Raw genomic sequence first — 23,851 nt, 5'->3', positions numbered from 1 at the left:
GTCAGTTTGTCACTGAGAAACAAAATTAAATTTATTCTTTAATGAAGAAGAAAAGTATTACAAAAATTGACTGCTAGAAAATAGTTTGGTACCAGTAACGACAGATTAACAGATGATATGGAGGTAAATTTTGAAAGTCTACATGAAGAGGCAGTGTCTAAATCAGCTGAGAGAGAAAGGTGCGAGTTGTGAAAACTGTGTGAATGAATTTCATGATGACGTGATAAACATGTACGCTGCATATTCTACATGTTTCTAAGAATATAAGGTATTACTGACGCAGAGATTAAACTAGGGATATTTAGTTTTCCACAGGCAGCAGAAGTGATTACCATAGTTCTGCATTTATTGTTCAGAGATTGTACTTTGTTTCATTCGGCGATTGTAAATAAAGTAAGGAAAGGCAAGCAGAAAACTAACAGAATTGTTCTGTCATTAAAAGCACCTCCTCTCTCTCTCTCTCTCTCTCTCTCTCTCTCTCTCTCTCTCTCTCTCTCTCTCTCTCTCTCTCTCTCTCTCTCACACACAGTATATTTACAGTATATATTATATTTATATATATACACATACATACATACGTACAGACATACGTACAGATACGCTAAGGTTCGGTATATATTCTCGTGTGTATAAGTGATAAAGCAGTTATCAATAGTCAGGTGTTATAAGCGTAGCAATCAACTACGTTATTGGAGACAGGATAACTTCGATTATCTATACAGAATCTGACTACGACAGGAGTATGTACAGCAGAGCCGAAATCAACTTTTATCTCTCTTGATACTCTTTTGGACATGTCCCTGATTCCTTTGTATCAGTCTCTCAGATACAGATTCGAATCTAGCCCAGGATAGATTCACATGTCATATGTAATTGGCGTTGGGTTTAAGTTATCCCTAAGGTAAATATGCCATTCGATGTTTAACATGTGTGAATATAAAAATGTCTCCTACATGTGTTACAAAATGTCTTAGATAGCCAAGTGTTGCAAACGTAGTAATAAGCTTATGATAAGCTGTTATTGGTTTTGATTCTAAATGCAGAACCTGAAGTTTTTGTTTCAGTATAAATAGTGGACGTCGTATACGGAAATAATATACGTTGCCTTCAATCCATCCTGCGTAACCATGTAAGGTTTCCATTTTTTTTAAAATTTCGAACGTCATATGTCTTTCATTGAAGAGTGACAAAGCTGACTGCCAATTCGATTTTATACCAATATATTGCTGGTATTTTGGAGTTAATGTGAAGTGTTTCTGGAACGTCTACTAGACTATTCAATATCGAGTTTTGCATATTCTTGAAAATATTTTAAAAAATTGGAGTTGATTACAACGTGCTCTAGGATCTTTTTTTTCATGATTAGAATTTATTCTAAATTTGAAAATTAAATTTTAAATTTATTATGATGTGAAAGGTAAATTCTGTTTTTGTATAACTCTGGATGATAAACCGTAAGTCTATTGTAAAATTGAAAGGTAAATTTCAAATTTAATCTGAATTTGGAAGGTAGACTTTTTTTTTGCGGGATCCCGGATTGTTGAATTTTCAGTCGATCTCTGAAGCTTAATAACCTTTTTAACACTGAGTTTCCACTTGGCCATTCTGTCAGTAATCAAAATGCAACATTTTACGGACTATGTGTCTTACAGATTCAATATCGGACGAGGTTTAATTAAATATACAACGGAGAAGGAAAGCTGGTTACGCAATTCGTTTTATTTTTGAACGACTTTCTCTTTTATCAGTTTCCGTTCTTGATATAGTTCAGGTTTATCAAATAATCTCGAAGACCGGTTAATGAACTTATGTAGTAGGAAATTCTTTATGTTGGCTGAGAAGATAAATGTCGGTTGGTTTCGGTTCAAGAGCAGTTAGTTAAAATATGCAGTAGCATATCCATGTGTTTCTCCTAATAAGGGGTAGATTACAAGAAGATAATGACGATGGTCACTGCCATTTTCATAGGTCCACAACGGGCATCGTATTATAACCTCTTTTAACTGCAGAATCCTGAGTAAGTCACCGTTCAGAAAATTTTTGCATCATTAGCTGCTTCATTCTCACACGTAGAAGACTTGCCGCATCAAACCCTTTTACATACGTTGCACCATTGACCTCTTAATAATCTGCACTCGCACGCTTTCGGGATATAAAGGCCCATTCGTTCAGGTATCTCTCATATTCTGTCAATCCATCATCTTCTAAGTGTCTCTCTTCCTTCCTTTCAACACTCGACTATCAACTTCCACTCTTTCGACTTGACCGAACCATGTAAAAATTATCTGGTAAATCCTTTTACAAACTCTTGGCTCTTTACTTTTTCTCTCCCTTTCAGTACTTCTTAAACTACATTTACTAAACAAACAGTTCCTCTTAACACTGCAACGAGTGAGCTACGGGTGAGCTAGGTTAACAGCCCCTTCTTATATTCTCACCCTCCTTTATGTAGATACTCTAAATCCCTTCCATATCTTTTGCACTCACATTGCTACCATCCTTGTTTCTCATACACTGTGACTCACCTCTTTCATCATACCATCATCTGTAATATTTGTTCCTAAATGACTATATGAAACAACTACTTCCATTCTTCCATTAGCCATTTTAGAATTTGTTACGTATACTCTCAACTTGTTGTACTGCAAACACTTTAAAGTTGTTGCACTAGTGTCTGCATTTTTCATCACTAACCGCAGTCAGTACTTCATTAAAAAAACAGTCATTCCGCACTCCATTCACACCCTATTTTCTTTTCCCACTGCTTGGCACACCTACATCAGTGGTTCTATTTTACTCTTCATCCTCATCATTCTCCATATTGCCTGCATAACTATTCTATCTTAAGCTTTCCCTTGTAGTTTGTTGGCGATGTGCAGCTCTTCCCCAATATTTGGAAACTTGTTTCATAGATACTTGGCACAAGCACCTTCTTCCTTGTCAGAACCCACACCTTTCTTCCATCTGCCATTTTCAATCGCAGTATTGCCTTACACTCTTCCTATACTAAGTACCGCTGTGCCCCTTATGATTCTTACTGTTTCTTATGTCACAAATACCCTTAAGTAAAGGTCCAGTTCTCACTCGCGGCCATTTCCTTGGAGCCTTTCCCTCATCCACTTGATACTTTTCACCCCAGATCTTTCACTTAATAACCTTTACACCACCGTACCTCAGTATTTCATTTGTAATGCTATCAACTCCTTAAACTTCCTCATACATTTCCAAAGCTGCTTCTCTTTTGTTATTCTGCACCGCATACCTTTTATCCCTCCATTCAATAAATCCTCAGTTGGATCTTTCTATTAACTTTCTCTCTCCATTTGCTTCCCCGTATAATGATAACTCCTTATTCTTCGTAAAATTCTCTGTCTTAGCCACCCTCCTGTTTTCATTTCTTTGCCTTCTTTTCCTTTCTCACTAGTTTCTTTTCCCAAGTGTGACTATGGGTATTTTTTGAAAACCTTATATTTCCAAATATCGAGTCCTTTCCGAACACAGCTCTCCCGCGACACCCCATTCTCATTTACTCCAGGAACTCTATACCTGCAAACAATCTCATCCATGTCTTGCAAATACACCTAACATTGTACTTAAATCACCTAGAATAACCACTGTATGATATTCTCCAAGCCCAGCTAGCAGCATATTCAGAATCCTTTTCCACTTTCATATTTTTCCATTCCTGCTGAAACACACCCGCTGTTATATGAATTTTATTACGTTTTGTTGTTTCATAGTTTTTTGATATCGTAATATAAACATGAACATGGATTCTCACTTCACTGTTATACGCATAAGACATTATATATTCTTTATCATAATTAACCTTCCATTGTAACTCACCTTTGATTTTTATTGATCTTGAAAATAATCGATTTATTATGAATATAATTATTTTTCCTTCCTCAAGTCGGTGAAACTACATAGCTCCACAATAGTAAATTCTAGGGATTTTTAAGGTATGTTTAAAACCCGACGAAAAATTTGTTGTTCATCCTACAGATTCTAAAGATCAAGATTTGTATGGCAAATATTTATTCTTCTTTTAACTAAGTTAACAGTAGAAGCGAGGTTGTGCATTGTTAGCAGGTGAAGGGTTAGTTACCTAATAATTGATTATTTCTTCTAGGACCAAGAATTGTAATGTCCTAGAGTGAGGTAGGGATTTTATACTGTGAGGCCGTGCATCGTAGGACGATTGCTAGTTGAATGAAAATCACTCCCCCCTCTCCCCTCTCTCTCTCTCTCTCTCTCTCTCTCTCTCTCTCTCTCTCTCTCTCTCTCTCTCTCTCTCTCTCTCTCGTGTGAACAGATTTTAGTTTTTCTTTATCGTCTGGAACCAAACAGGAATTCATAAATACTTGTATAACTTTCTCTTTTAATTTTTGGAGTTTCTCATTACTCTGTTTATCTCCTGAGCTAAATAACATTCTGTAACACAAAGGAATTACGGTTGTCAAGAAATTATTTACCACTCTGTATTTTTTTATGTGAGGCCAATCAGTTGTCATAATTGCAGACAAATAATCAGTAAGATTTTCTTCGTTTCACTCTTACTATTATGTAGGAGTCTTCCCTAAAATTTGGAATTTAATTAAAATCCTCCGATCCTTTAGGTTTCTTAAGATATTGGAGATATCATATGAATTTAAAATGATGCTCGGTTGGTTCCATGTTTTATTTAATGTCTCAAGAACTACCTGTTAATCGTTAAATGATACCAAGATTTTATGTTATTCTTTGTAGTAGCTTTGGAATAAAGTTCTTTGAGATTGGAGATTTTATTTGATTTTAAAATGGTCGTCACAATGTTAATTTAAACTAAATTCATTATGTTTTATTTGTCTTAGATAGTACAAGATTATGTCGTTACTGATATTGGAGTTGTTTTTATTTGAATGTAAAATGATTGTCATAATGTTAATTTTAAGTAAATTCATTATGTCATATTTGTCGTTCTCATTTGTCTGTATTCTTTATGCCTATGTAATACGCATACATTCTTGCATCTCCGTTTGTTATATTTTCTTATTTGATTTATTTTCAGTGTCCCCTTCTGCCTCCTTCATTTCCATCAGCACCGTCAGTTTTTTTTGTTCATTGTCCTTTCCATCCTAACTTTATTTAGTATGCACTTTTTTACCTTTTCAGTATCTGTGTCACTCTGCAACATTCAAATTTGTTCTTGTACATAGTATGTTACCATAACTTTTAGCAGTGATTTTTTTATCTTTTCTTAAATTAGTGTGACAATATGACTACGTCATCGTTCTTGTCAGTAATTTCAACTTTGTTTCATAGGACTTGTCTCATATGACTTTATTCGAATTCTATCTCCCCATTTACTCCTGGATAAATTCTGTATTATCTGTTCATTTCCACGAACACACCTCCCGCTTCTTTCTTCGTTTTGCTTTCAATTCAGATTTCTTTAGTCTCCATTTCCCATACTATTTGGCGCCCTATTTTATTCATTCTCTATTTAGGTCAGTCCACGACACTGTATTTCTCTTGAAGATACGATATTGTTTTTGGATTTTTTCTCTGTGAGTTTTATTTATAAATGATTACCAGTTAGCTAGAAAAAGTATATCTTAGTTTAACCAGACCACTGAACTGATTAACAGCTCTCTTAGGGCTGGCCCGAAGGATTAGATTTATTTTACGTGGCTAAGAACCAACTGGGTACTTAGCAACGGGACCTACAGCTTATTGTGGAATCCGAACCACATTATGACGAGAAATGAATTTCTATTACCAGAAATAAATTCCTCTAATTCTTCACTGGCCGGTCGGAGAGTCGAACGCTGGGCCAACAGCGTACTAGCCGAGAGCTTTACCCACCCCTCCAACGAAGAACTAACAGTTAGCAAGAGGATCGGTATGGTGTCATAATTTTTGTCAATGAATTAATCATTTTTCAACATCAGAACTTAACTGCCGGACAGAAAATTCGTTTTGAACTTGAATATGAAGACGGAGAATTTGCAGAGAAAAAAAACAATGTCTTCTTATTTAGGAGCCATTTACACTGCCTGGCAATTAAAGAAAAACAATAATGAAAGGAAGGAGTGTATGCGTATTGCCCATAAGAAATTCCACATTAGAAGTACCCTCGATGTTCTAATATTTCTTCATTAGTCAGATTTACGGAACATCTTGGTCAAATTGATATTACGCTGTTTGATATTCCGGGGGATTTAATTGAATCTACAACGAGGAAGAGACTGAGGAAAGGAAACAAAAAGAACCCGGGAAATTAAGAAGACCCTGAAGGACAGAGGGAAATCTATGGGTTTTTATTATTTAGGAAAATTAAATAACGGAAAAATGTTCTAAAACTGAATGCAAAAATAATGTGAAATGTAATTAAGAATTAAGTCCAGTGAAAATAGGTAAGAAAGGAAAGAAGGCAGAGGAAGTAGAATGTACGGAGTAAGGAACAGAAAGGGGTCACGATGCTCAATCTAATAAAACATTAGTCCTGTGAAAGGAAGAACTCCTGTTTTCACTGGGAAATTAAGCCCAAAGAAACGAAGGCTTATAGCTCCATAAAGACACATAAGGAAACCCTTGGGGCTACAGAATTTAGCCGAAATTCGATAATGGCTCTTAAAAGTGTTTTAGTTCTTTTCTTGATACATTGGGAAATTAAGTTAATCATAATACTCGGAATTGTGGAACAAAATTACTCCATCCTGAATCGTAATACGTTTTAACCCAGTAGCATTTTGAATAGTGCAGATATGTTGCTCAGTCCTTGTTCTCGGACTGAATTAAAAAAATATATATTTGAAAAGAAAACTGATGAACGGTTGCTTGAACATTTATCATTGTAAAGATTTGTAACGACTTGTTAGAAATATCTTCTAGAGTAAATCTAAGGCTGCGATTAATGTTATTAAAGCAAATTTTCGTGTAGTGTTCATACTTGATTCAAAATGCAATACATTATTATTTGAAATCGTAAGATTCTAAATCCCAAATCCAATATAATTCCCATACAGCTCTATGTAATCACATTGTAGTTGAAATATTTTTTCTCTTTTGCTGCCTTTGAAAATATGTTACACTACATCATTTCCAGCCATTTTTCCTTGCATGTCTTCAGGGGGCGAGTGTGGATAGCGATCGATGAAGAAGGAATGTCTTTGGAATTTCCCTCCTCATTTTGATTCTATAAACTTAAGATCTTTCCCGGTTCAAGAGGAATGCCAGTCATGGCTTAAGGAGATGGGTGTCATGACACCATTTCTCTTCCGTGACATCAAGTAGGAGTCGTTTATTATCGTACCATTTGAGGTCGTTTTTGCATAATTTTTATTATATATATATATATATATATATATATATAATATATATATATATATATATATATATATATATATATATATATATATATATATATGTATATATACACATACATAATGTATACTCGGTGGTGGATGACGCTAGTAAATTTGCACCCCATATATATATATATATATATATATATATATATATATATATATATATATATATATATATATATATATATATATATATATGTATAATGTATATGTGTCTATATATATATATGTGTGTGTGTGTATATCTAGATATACATATACATAATGTGAAATGGCCCTATCCCCAGGTCAAATATGGCCATCTTTTATTGCTGTATCTGTTTTAAGAACAGAATCAATCTTCTTACTTCTCTAAGATGTCTCTGGTAGCTGTGGCTTCCTGGGTCAGCAAATTCCTTCTCCTTTGTCGTCTCCTCTCACTAAACCTATCTTTACACAGAGGCCTACTGGAATTAAGCACTGAGAAACAAAACTAGACTTTATTTGCAAATTTAACGAAAGTAATTCAGCAAAAGTTATGATCATGAAATGGAGTGAATTCCACCCCCTATAAATGGAAATCATCACAAGAGGAAATCCTGATTCACAAATATTCAGATTAATAATTCTGAACCAGCTAATACTAGTGACTAACACCCTGGTCATCAAACAAAGTAATAAGGTCATAACTATTCTAGACCACAATAAATGTCATATAGTATGTAAAAGAATAACACCACTTCCAAATATATTCGTCCTCACAAGACGAACCCAGAATTCCTGTTGAAAGAAACATATCATATATTAAAACCTGAAATGGTGGTAAATGTCTTTCCTATTCAAAACAGAAAAATGCACAATGAAAACAGAACAGGAAAATGTATAAGGGAATTTCACTGCTGCACAACTGAGTCTTTCCAAAAAAAAATGTCTGGAAAAGAAATAAGTGTTCATGAGTTATTGTACTCACTCTCCTATGGCCCAGATAAGACATTGTCACGTGGTGGTCTTTAAACACCACAAGGCAACACACTCACCAGCCACCAAAACCAAAGTTCTGCTGTGAGCCACTGTTCCTCTGATATTATACCATTCAGGAGTGCAACACATATACGCACTCACACTATCATATCTTCCAGAACTGTGACGACCTGGGGTCAGTGTTCGATCACGCTGTCTCCATGGACTTAAATCGTGATCAAATAGCTCTCTGTATCTAATGGTGCAAACTTCCAGTGTCAACACAAATGCATCTGCAGCGGAAGTACACTGACAGGCCAGCACATAGTTCTCTACTGCTGTCCAAAGTCAACCAAGTTAAGTATACCTTAGTTTTACCAGACCACTGAGCTGGTTAACAGCTCTCCTAAGGCTGGCCTGAAGGATTAGAATTATTTTACGTGGCTAAGAACCAATTGGTTACTTAGCAATGGGACCTACAGTTTATTGTGTAATCCGTACCACATTATACCGAGAAATGAATTTCTGTCACCAAAAATAAATTCCTGTAGCTCTTCATCAGCCGGCCAGAGACTCGAACTCGGGCCTGGCGATGAGTGCTTGTCCACAGCTCTATATATATATATATATATATATATATATATATATATATATATATATATGTATATTTATATATATATATATATATATATATATATATATATATATATATATATATATATATATATATATATATATATATATATATATATATATATATATATATATATACACACAGGGTGTTTCAAAATTAGAGCCCCCTCTACAGCATAAACTAAAATTGATATGGACAAAAACAAAAGTAATTCAAAATAGGTATTTATTTAAGTTTCTCTCTGAGTATTTAATATTTTGTGTGGCCTCCATCTGCCTGTACCACAGCCTGCATTCTTGAGGGGTATGATTTCAGCAAATTGCAAAAAAGCTGAGACTCAAACTCCATTTCCCTGAGCACTTCAGTCACCTCTCTTTGCAGGTTGTCGAGGCTTGGTATACCATCATAGTTCACTGTGCGCACTTCACCACGATTCTCTAAGATACTACCAATGTTTTTACACATATTAAGGTCAGGGGAGCTACCTGGAAATTCACTTTATGAGAAGAAATTGGTACCACTGTTTCGAAGCGGCTCCTGTGTCTGAAGAGCCTTGAAACATGGTGCCATATCATGAAAAAATGTGACTTCTTCAACAGATAACACATTTTCAGGATCTTTGAGGAAAGGAAATACTCCACCAGTAAGCACAGTTTCTCTGAAGTATTCGCCATTCCATGACTGTTCTTTTTCTTTGATGATCCACATTAACCGTTTGGCTGTGAAACAGAGAAAAATTCCCAAACATTCAGGAAATTTCACAACTTGGCGATAGCGCATGTCATCGCTGATATCATCCAACTTTGCAGCCCAAATGATGTCATTTTTATGATTTGGCCTCCTGACTGTGCAAATGAAGAATTCATCTGATGTGGCAACATGGAAAAAGTCAGCTTCATCCCAGTCTTCAAGAAATGAACCACAAAACCATGCACAGTCTTCTCTCTGTTGTTGAGTGATGTGGGGATTGCTGATAACTTGAAATGGCTTGATACCAGATTTTTTCAGCTCATGATATACAGCACTATAATTTCTCTTCTTTCCCCTTTTTGTTTTTAGTTCAAGCACCAATTTACGCAAAGACTTTCTTGGTCTACCCACTGCCTCAGCTATGATGTCTTTTGACTCCTGAGAAAGGCCTTCAGGCCTTTCAAGATTCTCACTCTTTTTGCAATGACAGTCATATGGATTTTTGTTCCTGTTTCTTTTAACAAAGGATTCATCTCTTTTAATGTATTTAGCTATCCAGGAACGTGAAATGAAGGATGCGCCAGCATCCCTGGCCTCTCTGAAGGTTGTAGCCCGGATTTGGTAAGTCCATCTGATTTCCTCCGAGTCGTTAGCCATGGCTGTATCTAACTCCGTCACTCAGTCTGAAAATACAAGAAATGTAAAATGAAAAATAGCTTAATAGAAACTTGAAATAATGTACTTGGAGATAGTTTTCTGCTATAGCCTATTTCTCTGTTAAGGATTCACAGACTAGCTATGGAAGAGATAAAAGAATAGTAAGTTTAAGCGCCTTACTGAATAAGGACAGCCTTCTTGAAGTCCATATAATGTTTTGAATTATAATGAATAGCAAAAAGGAACATCACGATATGAGTATCGCACGAAAGCTATATAATGTCAGAAAGCGAAATTGTGGTCTCTTATTTATAAATCAGGAACAGATATGGTCTTTATGATATGAGAGTGTGATCATCTTGATCCGAAATCCCAGACATATTAGTGGCAAGGTCAGAAAAAATAGTGGCTACAGTTAAAATTAATATTCACGGGTGTCTGGCTGTTTCAAATGCAGTTGCAGAATGCGGTAACTTGATTGTTTCATGGCAAAACAGCGTAATTCGTACTTTTTTATTTATTTTTTTTTTTTACTTTGAAATCAGGTTAGGAACAGATTTTTTCCTTTTTGAACTGCCCCCGCCTTTCCTCCTCACTAAAGAAAAATCTTGGTAGAAGTTAGGTTATTTTGCATATTGAATCCTTTAAATTGTCTAGAAACGTACGAAAGAGAAATTACTACGAGACTATTTGAATTTGGTTATATATCGCTACCTCCATCATTGTAATGTAAAGGAAAAATTTTATGCAGTGTTACTTCCAACAGTGTAGTACACTGCACACGAATAGCTTTACATATTTATTTTATCATTATGATATGAAAAAAAAACTGTTTTGCTATATCCATCACTGTAATGTACACGAATGGTTCAATATATGCTTTTGGTAGTGTAATGTGGCTAGGATTTTTTGCTTTGTAACTTTTATCACTGCAGTGAACTCAAATAGTATTTCTTGTCAGTTCTTCCATCACTGTCATAATTTTATACTCTGTGACTTCCATCACTGTAATTCACATGAATAGTCTTATAAATCACTACTTTTGTCACTGTAATATACACGAATGATTTTATGTATAGCTGCTTCCGTCATTATAGGCTTCTTTATATGGATTAACAAACATCAATGATATTGTAAAAATATACGAATAATTTTGTTTTTCAACTTCGATGTATATAATATATACGAATAATTATTGCATACGAATTGCAGCAGTGTAAAGTACATATAATTTTACGCCTCGCTACTTCCGTCTCTTTAATATACACAGTCTTACATATCACTATTTCCATTACTGTGATATACACGAATAATTTTGTGCTTTGCTTGTACAGTCGCTGTTGTATGTAAAAGCACTGTATTCATTGCTATTTCTTTCGTCGTGGTAAACTATGATATTCTGCAGTTATTATTTTTGCTTTCCCCCTCGAAAGCGACTTCATGTCTTTGCTTAAATTTCACCTGGAATGTTTATATTCCACCTGGATAAAGCAAACACTGCGGACGGAATTTTAATGAAATTTTCGAAGAGATTGGTGACTGGACAGTGGTCAGTTCATGAATTTTGATGGCGATCCTTGTTCTTGATCCGGATGAGAAGTTTTTATATATATATATATATATATATATATATATATATATATATATATATATATATATATATATATATATATATATATATATATATATATATAATATATATATATATATATATATATATATATATTATATATATATATATATATATATATATATATATATATATATATATATATATATATATATATATATATATATATATATATATATTATCTATACAGTATATATATACAATATATATATATATATATATATATATTATCTATACAGTATATATATATATATATATATATATATATATATATATATATATATATATATGACAACTTTGAATTTAAATTTTGTAGTGAACTTAGAAGGCATAGTTGCATAACGTTTTAATCTTGGAGGCAGATGGTATATTAAACTCATTCTACACTATAATATATATACTTTTTTGACTGCATATGTATATACCTCTTATCATTATGATTACTATTTTTTATATTTTCTTAAAGAACACGTTTCAAGTTTGTATGAGTGTGCTCTTGATTTTAACGAGTCTGATAAACAAAGAAGGCTGTTTTAAAAACAACTTTAACGTATAACTTTAATAGACTAAATCTTCGAATTTCATTAACTAAAAAATTTCAGATACCGAAAATTTTGCAATAAAAACCTGGTAAATTTGGGTTTCAGATACATACCAGGTATCCAGCTCAGCGATAAAAAATAGAAGAGATACGAAGAATACATTGTTTTATTTTATTCTGCGCCTCCCTGAAACCTACGGGAAAAAAAGCTCTAAGGATTTCACGGAATGCTATGTACATTTTCATGGCATCGTCTCTTTGCTTAGGTAGTTAGAGAAAATTGAAAATTGAGTTAAAATCAAGAGATGCATCAGATATTCAAAATATTACAGATTTCTGTAGTGATTAAAGATTTTTGGGCCATACATAGTAATTTATATTTTAGTAATGTTACCAAAGGCCTTACAGCAAATACACCCCTTGAAACCTAATAGTTCTACTTAATTTCTCATAAACAGTTATTAGAGACAAGTTTTATATATACCTATGCGATTACAGCCCAGATCACTGTGATTTTATTTGCAATTACACACACCCACACATATAGACATATAAGTATGTATGTGTGTACGTACAGAAATGCACACCTACACACACACACACACACACAAGCAAGCAAGTTATCCTCTTTTTGTGGCGGTTCCAAAAGGTTTTGGCCTTCTTTCCAGATAGTCAGGTACCCACAAGTGCATAATTTACTGCTTAGGTCAACAAATTCATTGATATTAAAAGGTACTAATGTACCTGCAAGTTCCGACACGCTAGGGACCCGAACACCAGGATTTCTAGCTGGTAATAGGAGTTTCCTAACCACCTGACTATAGGAGGAAACTCTCTCTTGTCTTTTTAGTGCTATCCTTTCGCTCTCGCTTGGTTCGTTTTGCATCTGGAGAAGAAACGGAGCATTAATACTTTTCAGTTGTTTTGAGATCAGAATCAAATTATAAAATAATAATGTGAAAGTCCTTCCAAATTTTTCTTCCATTTTTTCCCTTAAACGTCAGCTTCGGTATTAAACAGTGAACAAATAAACTTTTACTAGGTTAATATTTATGAATATAAATACACATAATAAAAATGTACTCTCACTTGCAGTCCAAGACCACGACAAGCCAGGAGAAGAATTCCAAGAGTAACCAGAAATGAACAGTATTATGTACCTAAGTTCCTGTGTCAACCCACCAAGGACAAAGACGATATATAGTATGTAGGTTTTTAAATTTATATATATATATATATATATATATATATATATATATATATATATATATATATATATATATATATATATATATATATACATGTACATATATATTATATATATATATATATATATATATATATATATATATATATATATATATATATATATATATATACATGTACATATATATTATATATATATATATATATATATATATATATATATATATATATATATATATATATATATATATATATATATATATATATACATATGTATATATACAGATATAGTTACGTGGGTCATTCGGCTGATGAGTTTAAATATTCATGTAGGAATTTCTGTTGCCTTGCTTAACCTAAGACCCACGTAATCCTATTATTTAAGGCTGAAAGCTACCTAGAAAAAAACATAAGTTAACATAACTACATTAGGTTGCCGGCTGAGACTAGATTACTGAATATAGCAATTTATTCTAAACATGTGAGCTAAATCAACAACATTACCCAGACAGCTGGTTCCACACAGAAAGATATTAATTCTTTCTTAAGGGAGCTAGTAACAGCTCCAACTTCGTCCCACTTTGGACACAGGAGATCAACATAAAGGAGTGAATAACGCAACGGCTTGGGGCCTCTTGTGATGCATCTGTAAAGCAATTTCAAATGCGTGAATTGAGGATCTAGGTATCAAGGATGCTAATTCTTCTCCAAACAAGATTCTGGCCGGGTTCCAAGATGTGCCCAATTCTGGAAGAGACATATCCGGATAACATTCCTATATCAAAAAGACCTCACTTATCACTAATTGACTGCAAGGGATGAATCTTAGATCAAGAATATTACTTTAACACCAAGGAGGATAGTTTATGCAGTCCCACTAGACAACAATAATTGTACTATCATATATTTGGCTTCATAAGTGGGATATGGTTTTACTAGGATTTTTCTTAGTGACTGTTTAAGAGAGGAAAACTTGAAACATGAAAAATGAACGTTTAAGATGAAGGAGAAGAGAACTGGGAGTAATTGTCATCTTCAGACTTACCGCTGGAATAGATAATGAAGTGATCAGTTGCATCAGAAGCCTTGGGTCCATTGAAATGTCAATTTCCCCAGCTGTGCAGCGAGGGGGGGTATGCTATGAGAGATGCCTGATACGTGTGTTGCCTCTCTTGTGGTTGCCTTTAGACTCTCGTGAAGCTGGGTCAGTCACTGAGATGTTTGCTTCAAACTCCTCCCCCCAAAACACCTTGGTGTTGGCGCAGGTATTACCTGAAAAATGACAAAAAACTCGCCAGCGCAAAAGTCATAGAAAAGTGAGCTTAAGGTACTGTACAATCTAGCCAAGGGTGGTCCTAGCTAAACCTATCCTGTCTGAGATGCCTCAAACTAAAATTCCTACCCCTTGACTGTTGGGCTTTTCAAACAACTCCTGCTGTCTTGCTTCCCTACCTAGTATACTTTAACAGAGAAAGCTTTTTTTTTTTGTATTTCTATTAAATCAAGAAAGGGAGGTCAACCAGCGATTATGAATATTTATAATAGCCCCCTTCCTCCTTCTAAAGGCCTTTACTCCCTTTCGGGGGTGAAGGTCTGTACTAAGTAAGCTGTTCACCGCGATTACTTTACTCTTTTTCCCTGAACAGATTTTGCCCTTGCAATGCAACTAGCTAAGGATCTACCTGACTCTAGAATGGGATATGAGCTTTAATCACTTACTTTCTATAGACTCCTAACACTAGTTAAAGGTGTTTACAGATATTTACATGCTACCTCTGATGATCTTGATATTCAGTCCTAGCCAAATTGTACATTCACTGGTATCTTCTATGACATAACCTATTAGAACACTGCCGTAGCACCAACGTAAAGGACAATGAACTAGCTAAGTTACAATATTCTTACAGGTGTACAATGTCTTACACTAGAATTTGTAATCACAGTAAACAGAGATATAATCTGAGTTCCTTAAATGAGTTTTTCTTTATATGGAAAATGCTTGCCTCAGCTGAGGCATTATGCCATGCGTGTCATGAGCCCAGTGGCTCTGTTCACAATAGTTACGATTACTGGCTTCCCAATTAAGGTATACTTATGTGGTCACTGCTGCTCATTGCAATGTTTAAAGGACAAGGTTTACTATTACTACTTACTCAATTTGGTCTAGGCTGTTACTAAGACAGAGATCACTTTGGCTACCTCCTCTGGGCAGGAGCCAGGATCACTGAGATGGAAAGGGCACTGTGCCAAGAGGGCACGCATGCCAGGATGAGCTCGTGGCTCTTGCAACTACTTGGCTCTCTTCCTCCCCGTCTTCCTCTTCTTCGGGTTCCTCCAAGGCCTACCTATGTCAGTCCTAGGAGGTGATGAGGGCAACGACTCTGGGGAAAGGCCAGAAGGGCTAGTGGGCGCGAAGTCATGGGTAACCTCAGAGGCTACAGGAGGGCTCCCTACTCCAGCTGCTGTGACAACTGGAGCAAGAGCAGTCTCAACCTCTGCATCTGGGGAGGCCAGTTCTTGGTCTCCCAGAGAAGGTGTAGCAGTTTGATCCACCAGGGTTTCATCCTCTGGGGACGGATTTGGTTAGAAAGAAGTTTCAGGTGCCAGAGGAGGATCCGTCTCATGATCTGGATCTGGCATAGGGTCCAATTCTTGTGGTGGCTCAGCATTCGAGACAGACGGAGCGTGTCACTGGTAGAGATTGATGGTCAGGCATGCCTGATGAGGGGTCCAAAGGTGCAATACCTCGCTGATGGCTTGAGTTGGGCTGAGACAGAGATTCCTGTCCCAGCTGGAGGTCAGAGCCTCTTGGAGAGTCTTGATTTGGGTGTCTGCTGGGCGTTGCTTATTTGGGCATCCCTCCTAATTAGTGGAGTGGCCTGTCACCTTGCGTGCTCTACACCAGTACGGCTTCCCTTGAGTGCCCTTTTGTGGAGAGGGAGGACTTCGTTGCTGGCCGTCTTTTCGTGGAGAGGGAGGACTAGGCCTGGAATTGCTTTGTGTGTGCCCCTTCCGCTGACCACTTCGGCAGGTGGAAGGTGGGTCTTCTTCTTTTGGTGGCGCGCCAGTCAAAGTGGCTGTCCTCCTGAGTTGGTAATCCCACAATCAGGGCTTCCGTTGAGGAGGTAGCCTGGCTGCAAAGTGGCGTTGGGGAATGGCTTCCCAGAGGAGGTCCCGACCCAACCGGAAATCCACTCCAGGTCTGATTCCACTCACCACGTCAAGGTGGTTAGGTAGAATGCCCCAAGGTGTTGTGACATGGAGCTTGACTTTGGGAATGGTTTTGGTGTGGACCTCTACCCATTTCATCTCCCACCGAGTTTTCTCATCAACTGTCCCACTGGCTGGCACGTGGGCTTAGCAACCAGGCTAATGTTGGCTGCAGTGTCTATAGGGCACAGGCAGGCTTGAGCCATTAAGGGGTGCCACCAAGATGAACTGGGTATCCAGCCTCTTGGGGTGAAGTATCTTCTGCGGCCCAGCCGCGGAGAACGAGGTGCTTATCAAGTTGACGAACTTGGTGGCTGGGACATGATTTGGTCAGGCCAGATGACCAGCACTATAGTGGCCGGCAGCACCACAGGATCGGCAAGAGCCCTTTGTGAGGGCTTGGTGACCTGCGGTGACTGTTGGTGGAGAGGGTTGAGTGGAAGTAGAGGGAGAGGAGTTCTGGTTATTGGTAGTAAACAGCTTATTGGTGCCCAATTTGTAGCAGCAATCAGATTCAGTGTGCCTCACCTTCTTACAGTGGGTGCATGTAGGCTCGCTAGGCAGTCCGTTCTTCGGCTGAGTCAAGCCTGAGGGGTACCCGGGTGGCACTATGTGCCTTTGAGATGTGCTGTGAGACTGGTTGTAGGTTTCCCATGAATCACCATATGGCAGTCTTCCATAAGTGTGGTGGGCTGTTTGTCATTGAGATACACAGCAAGGGCCCAGGCACACATTAGAAAAAAAAGTATCCTTAGTTTAACCAGACCACTGAGCTGATTAACAGCTAGGGCTGGACCAAAGGATTAGATTTATTTTACATGGCTAAGAACCTAATTGGTTACCTAGCAACAGAACCTACAGCTTATTGTGGAATAACGAGAAATGAATTTCTATCACCTGAAATAAATTCCTCTAACTCTTAATTGGCTGGTTGGAGAATTGAACGCAGGTCCAGCAGAGTGCTAGCTGAGAACGAGACCCACCCTTCCAAAGAGGAACTATACACACATTGGAAAAGATCCTCCAGCATGGTCTGATTGAATAGGTCCTCAAATTTAGTGCATGACAGAGAGTTGAACCAGTGGGTACTGGACTGGGTCTTGTGACAGGCCCATTCAGCCCAAGACCAGCTGACTTCCTTGGTAAGACCTCGGAACCGCTGTCTCCATTTCTCTGAGATTATTTCGTAGGCTTTCGTTATGGGCCTATGAACTTCTACCATGTCGCCTCTTTGACTCTTCCTCTGTGAGCGGAGGGCTGTCGTAGCTTTTCCTTCCATGTGCTTGGCAATTACTAAGGCCCTCTCTGTCTCAGTGGTGTTATAGTTTTCAAAGAGTGACTCTTATTTCCTCCAACCATGCTTTTGGTTCTTCCTCAGTCCACTTGGGGATAGGGAATTAACGCTTGAGATTGGCGCATTTGGTGCAGTGCAGCAGATGTGGAGTTGGAGGCTTGTTGGATAGCCATAGCTTCAGCACTTTTCTTTTTTGCCTTCTCCAGTTCAAACTCCTTCCTCTCTTCTCTTGCATCTTCCACCCGCCTCTTTTCTTCTTCATACTTCCTCTGTTTTGCTTCATACTTCTGTTCCTCAGGCATACTTCCACTGTTCTGCTTCATACTTCCTATGTTCCTCTTTTTCCTTCCCCTGTTCTGCTCTTTCTTCCCTCTCTTGCCTGGCCAAGTCATCCAGCTGTTTTTTCACCCACTGGATGAGATCCTGCCCTGTGAGTCCTGCCTCCTTCCCCAGATCCATGAAGGTTCTGTAATGTTCTGTCACCATGGTTCTGGTAGGTAAGAGCATCTAATTGGGTTGACTGGATGTACTTTGCGATTGAGGAAGTGTCCCTCAGATTTGGGTGACACTTCAGTGGTGTGGCACCTTTTTAATAAGGTGGCACTGTGGCTGAGTGTGACATGCAAAAGTCACACCTGTATCTCGAGGTACAGGTGTAGCGTATGTAGACTTTTTGTCTTTGATGGCACTATGTTGCCAGTGCGTTCCTAGGAATCATCACTCTCTTGGAGTACAACTAATTGTACTAAGGGGAAAAGGCACTCTGCCCAAGCAGAATGTAATTAATAAGTAGGAGGAAAAGGGAAGGTAAGAATGAACAGATAGGTAAGCACTTCAGTTTGTGACAGTGCCTCAGATTAGTGGCACTGTGGAAAAGAAAAACCAATTTTAGTTGCTTTGGCCCTCGTGGGTGACTAGTTCCTAGTACCAGCTGTGCTACTTTCTTTCATGCATAGGGAGGAAGGCTTTTATGCTTGAGTCTGGATAAAAGACCCCACTCACAGCAGACAGTTTCCAATAACTGTGGTTAATCTTAACTTATCCTCATCTATCTGTTGGACAGAGGTGTTTCTTTATATTTGTTTTATTTTAATTAGTTATTTCTATGTCAGCCCGTTCTTTCAACGAAGACGGTGCAGGTACACTTCTGAGCTATTTTAAAAGCTTACATAAATGGATAAAAGAAATGGAAGAGAGAGAGAGAGAGAGAGAAAAGAAAAGTATCCAGGAAGTGAAGTTTGCACTGAAAATTGTAAATGCACACTAGCAGTTTTTTTTTTTTAAAGGCAGTCCCTGGTTCATGACGGGGGTTCCGTTCCTAAGCCGCATCGTAAGCCGAAAAATCATCGAAAATCATCAACATTCCAAAGAAAACCTTACTTTTAATGCTCTGGGTGCATTGAAAACGATGTAAACTGCATTTTTATCGAGTTTTTCTTAAAAAAACCTCCAAATTTTTATTATTCTGCCGTTTTGGGGCCATATTTCTTGTCGGATCAGCGTCGTAAGCGATGTAACCCCGGAACGTGTCGTAAACTGGGAAATAATTTCAGATGAATATATTTGAAAAGCGTCGCAACCTCGGAAAGTCGTATGCCGGACCCGTCATAACCTCAGAACATCGTATGCCGGACCTGTCGTAGCCTCGGAACGTCGTATGCCGGACCCGTTGTAACGTCAGAACGTCGTATGCCAGACCTGTCGTACACAGGGACTGCCTGTATTTCTTATTTTGGTTATGTTAGGTAATGGGTTGTCTTGCCAATATTAGTATGCCCTATTACTGTTCTCTTCTTAAGGCTTAGGCTGATAAGTATTGTTAAATTATGAGTTTTTTTTTTTTAATATAATTCCCTGAGAAAGTGTATATTAGTGTTGGAACTTTTTTTACATTTCCTAAATAAATTATTCCCTGACTAAATTATTAACTTTCTTTTACCTTGCCTGTTGCATCAAATCCTATACCTAGTTTTCCCTTTAATTGAAGTAATTGTTTTTCCTCTAAGATTTGTGAGTATGCTAATGCGTGAGACAAAGTAGTTCGCTAAGTTGAGCATATAAGGCAGACGTTATTCGTGACATCACACAGGTAAACAACAACAACAAAGTTTTAAGATGGTGGCTACTGGCTCGCAGGCAACCCCTTCTCAAGATGTCAGACGGGTCACGTGACCACACACAGCTGATGGCTCAAAACACAACACCTTACTGGCAGCAAGTGCGGGAGATGCCAACTGGCGGAGGAATACACAACCTCGCGCCTTTCTTCACTATGTTATTACAATACAAAAACACAAAACACTCAAAGTCCTCTTACAAACGAAACAAATCTAATGTGGGAATGCAAGTTTTAACTTAGAATGTGAGTTATGCTATAGAGATGGAAAACAAATTTGTTATGATTTTCTCCTTTTTTTTTCTTTTTCGGCACCAAAATTAAATACTACAGATGTCTGCCATGTTTACTGTGGGGCCTTCACGATACAAAGGAATGGACTCGTGACGTCCTTACTGGCCAGATTTACGTTAAAGTAAAAGACAAATGATGGTAACCTCTGATAACGTTCATTTGCGATATTAATGGAAAAGGAATTTGATATGGTTTCACATGAGGGAAAGTAATTCTCTTCGTGATGCTCAATCAGTGGCCGTCTCTCAAGGGCTGACACAGTTGCTGCTTTGTAAGAAATATCCTATGGACTTGTAAATTGTCCGTCCTATCTTACAAGAGAAGCGCTAGGCATGCCCTCCCAGTACCATCAGGCAATAGCTAACTAGTTCAAAAATTTAACATCATGCATTAATCATTGGCTGGCGAATAGCAAAATATTAAATCTTGACTTGGTAACTTATTACGACCTTGACTGGTATGCGGCTGTGGCAGGCAGTAGCTTTCAAACATAGTAAACGTTTCCTTATTATTGTAAATTGTAAATTATAGCTGCTCTCATTTAATGCACACTTTCCTACCTACTCTTCTTATTATTATAACACTGATATTCTTAATATTACTTACCTTGGCCTGTATCCTTGTTTGGGAGAATTTAGCATGAAATTAATATGATCGGACTTTTATCTTTGGATTAATTCGTATTTAATTTGATTCCAAGTTCTTTATCTCTGTTAAGGAACACTACTCCAAATCCCAGAGATATTGGCAAGGTGTCGACACTGTTACGTGGGTCATTCAGCTGATGAGTTTAAATATTAATTTAGGAATTTTTGTTGCCTTGCTGAAGCTAAGACCCACGTAATCCTATCATTTAAGGCTGAAAGTTACCTAAAAAAAAACATACAGTATAAGTTAACATTACATTTGGTCGCCAGCTGAGACTAGATTACTGAATATAGCGATTTATTCTAAACACATGAGCTAAATCATCAACATTACTCAGACAGCTAGTTCAACACGGAAAGATATTAATTGTTTCTTACGGGAGCTACTAACAGCTCCAACTTCGTCCCATTTCGGACACAAGATGTTTCAACATAAAGGAGTGAATACCACAGTGGGTTGGGCCCTCTTGTGACGCGTCTATAAAGAAACTTCAAGCACGTGAATTGAGGATCTTGGTATCAAGGATGCTAATTCTTCTCCAAAAAAGATTCTGGCTAGGTTCCAAGACGTTCCCAATTCTGAAAGAGACATATCCAGATAACATTCCTATATTAAAAAGACCTCTCACTTATCAATAATTGACTGCAAGGGATGAATCTTAGATCAAGAATATTACTTTAACACCATGGAGGATAATTTATGCGATTCCACTAGGCAACAATAATTGTACTTCATATATTTGACTTCATAAATGGGATATGGTTTTATTGGGATTTTTCTTAGTGACTGTTTGAGAGGAAAACGTGAAACATCAAAAATGAGCGTTTAAGATGAAGGGAAAGAGAACTGGGAGTAATTGTCATCTTCAGACTTACCGCTGGAATAGATAATGAAGTGATCAGTTGCATCAGAAGCCCTGGCTCCGTTGAAATGGCATTTCACCAGCTGTTCGACAAAGGGGAAAGAACAAAGGGGGAAGGGGCTATGAGAGACACCTGCCATGTGTGCTGCCTCTCTCATGGTTGCTTTTAGACTCTTGAAGCTGGGTCAGTCACTGGGATGTTTGCTTCAAACTCCTCCCCCAAAGCACCTTGGTGTTGGCGCAGGTATTACCTGAAAAGTGACAAAAAGCTCGCAGTGCAAAGGTCATAGAAAATTGAGCTTAAGGTACAATCTAGCTAAGGGTGGCCCTAGCAAAACCTATCCTGTCTGATATGCCTCAAACTAAAGTTCCTACCCCCTTTTGATGGTTGGGCTTTTCGAACAACAACAACTACTACTCGCTTGTTTCCCTACCTAGTATACCCTCTTGCTTTAACAAAGGGAAAGCTTTTTTTCATATTTTTATTAAATCAAGGAAGAGAGGTCAAACAGCGATTCTGAATATTATATATATATATATATATATATATATATATATATATATATATATATATATATATATATATATATATATATATATATATATATATATATATATATATATATATATATATATATATATATATATATATATATATATATATATATATATATATATATATATATATATCGTCGGCGTCAGCTATTTCATACCTTACGCTACACTCTGAGAATGAATATATTGAGGACGATTTTCTGATCGTTTCACAGTTTCAGCCGTTATGCAAGTAATTATATCCAGTCCCTTTGAGCAACGTAAAAGACAACATATAATTAACATTATAAGTCTGTCATTGTCATCAACAGCGTTGTCCTTGGGCGGCGATTTTAAAAACGACACTTCCCTTTGTCTTGATCGGAAAGTTTGAAGTTTCTTTCGCTGCCATCTCTCAGCCACTTCCTTCAACTTCTGAACTGCTTCTTGCAGGTCGGCAGCCTTAGATAACGATCGAGTGATGGCCCTTGAGTGGTGAACTTGATGCTTGGAGTGACATTTTATTAAATGAAAATAACTGTCTTCAAGGAATAGAAACCATTCAGACCGTCTCTTTTACCTGATACTTGGGTTTAGTCGTATCCTTTCGTCATGATAAGTTAGGCTTCCTGTGATCAGCTGTTGAACTGCCTCGTGTAGCCTTGACCTTTCGTGCCAGACAAGAATGGAAATGCACGGTCTTGCATAAGGATGTCGAAAGCTCGTGCTTCCATGGGCCATTTTTCCACCGATTCTGGTTATTTTTAGTTGTATATTCCGTCTGTATGTTGGGAACAGTGTATATATGGGCCAGTTTCTTCTTTACTCAGATGTATGTTGTTCTTTGCAAATATGTACCAAGTACATAGATATATTCTTGTATCTCCTGACCGTACGTACCTTGTCTTTGCCATTATCCTTTTTGATGAACCTACTTGACAGACCTGGACACTAATTAACTATATTCCACTCATTGTGTATGGGTAAAGAGGGAGAGTCGTAATGAGGACTTAACCTTTTTATGTTTCGTATTTTAGAAAAATATGTAAAACTTGTCGCACATTTATAATTGTGATGGCCATAGTTCCGATGTTCTTTGTTTTCATGGTATTTTATTTACCGTACAGTACTTACAAAATATCGTACTGTTTGACCACATGTGTTTGTGGAGTGAACTTTCATTTCTTCCCAAACATTTCCACCGCCTAGCTCCGGCACGTTGGATAATGAAACTTTCTCTTTGG

Source organism: Macrobrachium rosenbergii, chromosome 6 (genome assembly GCF_040412425.1).
Source record: "Macrobrachium rosenbergii isolate ZJJX-2024 chromosome 6, ASM4041242v1, whole genome shotgun sequence".
Taxonomy (NCBI): Eukaryota; Metazoa; Arthropoda; class Malacostraca; order Decapoda; family Palaemonidae; genus Macrobrachium; species Macrobrachium rosenbergii.
This window is presented reverse-complemented; position numbering follows the sequence as displayed.